General features: G+C 49.6%; 1 protein-coding gene across 3 annotated transcripts in view; it reads right to left on the minus strand.

The window, feature by feature from the left end:
- Positions 1 to 2,780, minus strand: part of TMEM248 (transmembrane protein 248) — a 21,457-nt gene that overhangs the window by 17,310 nt on the left and 1,367 nt on the right. The window contains exon 1 of one of the 3 annotated variants that reach the window (XM_027889946.1): positions 1,627 to 1,782. The exons of the other annotated variants lie outside the window; for them this stretch is intronic. The gene's annotated coding sequence lies outside the window, so the exon portion shown is untranslated. Of the gene's footprint in view, positions 1 to 1,626; positions 1,783 to 2,780 lie in introns of those variants that run through there. 3 annotated transcript variants of the gene reach the window in all.

A 2,780-nucleotide genomic window follows, 5' to 3' on the forward strand; every position in this document is an offset into this window, starting at 1 on the left:
CTTTCCAACCTTTCCCGGCGTGTCCACACCCGCGATTCCGATACATAGTTTGAATTTAACAGGGGGGATGTAGCAGCCATGTTCCTAGGCATGATGCACCAGGAATTTTATTATTAGAGACGTCACGAGATCGTTAGTCAAGTAAAACCCCAAAAAGAGTAAAAGAGGATAAAATATGGGCACGTAGCGAATGGGGGGGGGGGGGGGAAAAAAAAAAAAAAAAAAAAAAAAAAAAAAAAAAAAAAAAAAAAAAAAAAAAAAAAAAAAAAAAAAAAAAAAAAAAAAAAAAAAAACTAAAAAAAAAAAGCCTAGTAAAGGAATCACTATTCAGAAGCTATTTTGAAACAAAAATATAGCGCTACTGAAATGTCTCTGTTTTTACCGGTTTTTTTTCCTGGTACGACGCCACCCATGCAAAGTTCAAGCTAACGGACCCCGTTTAAAAGACAATTAAAAAAACCCATTTAGATAATAAAGGCAAACCAAGGCTAAAATCCACCCAGGCTGAGCCAAACCGCAGCGAAACCAACCCGACCCGGCCCAGAGGCCGCTCGCGACACCGGCGGGACCCCCGAGCCCCCCACCCCAGGCCCCTCCTTACCGGCGCCCCGGGCCGGGCGGGGCTCAGAGGCGGCGGCGCTGCCGAGCGGGCGGGCTCTGCACCATCGTCCTGGCCGGCCGGGGGGGGAGAGGCCGCTCCCCGGGCAGAGCCCGGCACGGACAGACAGACAGACACACGGAGCCCCGGACAGACACACGGCCGGACCCGCCCCCGCCGCCGCTTCCGGGGCCGCAGCCGTGACCCCTCACCCGCCGGGCGGGCCGACGGTGGCGCGGGGGGGACAAGATTGCGGCGGCGCCGGCAGCGCGGGAGGAGCCGGCGGCGGGCGGGGCCCCGGCAGCGGCTCCGGCCGGGAACGGGCTCGGGAACGGCTCCATCGGGAAGGGGCTCCACGGGGAACGGGCTCGGGAGCGGCACCGAGCAGGAACAGGCCCCGGGAGCGGCTCCACCGGACCTTGGTCGGGGCTCATCGCCTTGTCCCCTCAGGCCGGTGCGGCCCCGCTCCTCCCTCCCTCCCCACACTCCTCGCCTTCTCCAGCCGCTCTTCACCCCCTCGTCCGATAAAAAACTTCCAATAAAACCCGCCCGAAACGTCTTTTCTTTTGTTCGATTGTTTTCTGAAGGTGCCCAATACCTTGAAGGGTTCGGGGGTTAAACGCTTAAAGCAAAGGGTGTAACAGAAGAAACCGTCACCCTAACCGTCATTAATATTTATCATTATAATTACCAGTAATAACAGTAATATTAATATAATGGTAATATCACTATTATGATGATGGTCATGATGTCTCAGGAGGATAATGTGAAGTCTTTTCCCCAGGAGCCGTAACACAGTGGGGAGAATCCAGAGATGGTCATGGATAGTGCAGGGACAGGAGCTGGTACTTTAGGAGGGTAAAACTAAATAGTTTCCTGAACTTCATGTCTTCAAAGATGTCCGAGACAGCCCTGAATTAATGACTGATAGTCACAGTCAATGCCTCCTCCTGCCCGAGGCCCGTGGAAGGCAGGAGGCAGCACAGCTGGCAGCAGAAAATAACCCTGTGCACCAGTTCTGTACACACCTGGCTGCAGATCCAGGGCAAGGACGTGTTAACCTCTCACAGGATGCCCAAATGAAGTGTCCAACCGTTCGCTCTCCTGGGGCAGCCGCTGGAGCCTCCAAGAGTCAGCTCTGTGTCAGATGGAAAACGTTCCTTGTACCCCCCAACCCTCCTAACCCCCGTTTCCAAACTGCTGTTCGGCAGCACCAGCTGGAGCAGCATCTGCCAGTGCCTCCCTACCCAGCCCCGGGAGAATACACACCAGAGCACTTGTAAACACCGCTGATAACTGGGTAGAAGAAATCAATTTAATTTCATAACCCGGTTGTGTGGAACCGAAAACGCTGCACAGTTTAATTAAGCAGCATTTCCTGTAAAATAGCTTCTTTACCGAACAAAACGGGGAGCTTACATGCAAAGAAGTATTTTACAATGTAAATTCTGATTCCCAGTGATGAGCTGCAGTCTTTGTTTTCAGTGATGCTGAACTAGTAGTGGGCTGTTGAAAAAAAATCCAGTTTCTGATACTACGACTGTCACCACAGCACAGCACCTGGATTCCAATTCACTGGAAGAGAATATTTCAATTAAACTCAGTTTCTCAAGTAACTTGTTCATGGAAACAATTCCACAGTGTTTTGCAGAATGGGGGGCTCTCACTGTCTTTTACTCAAACCTGAGCATCACTAGTGCTTGCTGACTTTTAGATGGGGTATGGAAATCCATCTTACCTGCCTGATTTGTTTGCTGAAAACATTCCCCCTTTAGTGGCTTGATTACAAGATGGCACATGAACAAGAGATACTTTAGTTACAAATGCACTAGTACATCCTTAAGTGCTTAATCACCACAATGCCCTTTCTGCAAAGAAAACAACAACAAAAAAAGTCTTTGTTTCCCAGACTCACACTTGAATGGCTAAGAATTGCTGTCTCCCAAATCACAGAGAATGCAGAAGCAGCCACAATTATATTCACATTAATCATTAACAGCACAACAAAACCCGATGATGAGGTTTTTAGGAACTCATTAACAAGGGCTTAATGTACACACTTTTATTTAAACATGGTAATTTACACAATGGCTAAAAGTTTGCTCCCCTTCCCCCCACCCTGCCTCAGGAAAACCTGTGTACCTGGATAGCAGAGATAGCACCTAGTGTTTAAAAACAAAAT

Source organism: Empidonax traillii, unplaced genomic scaffold, assembly GCF_003031625.1.
Source record: "Empidonax traillii isolate 1590-97213 ecotype Southwest subspecies unplaced genomic scaffold, ASM303162v1 scaffold276:size1176444, whole genome shotgun sequence".
NCBI lineage: Eukaryota > Metazoa > Chordata > Aves > Passeriformes > Tyrannidae > Empidonax > Empidonax traillii.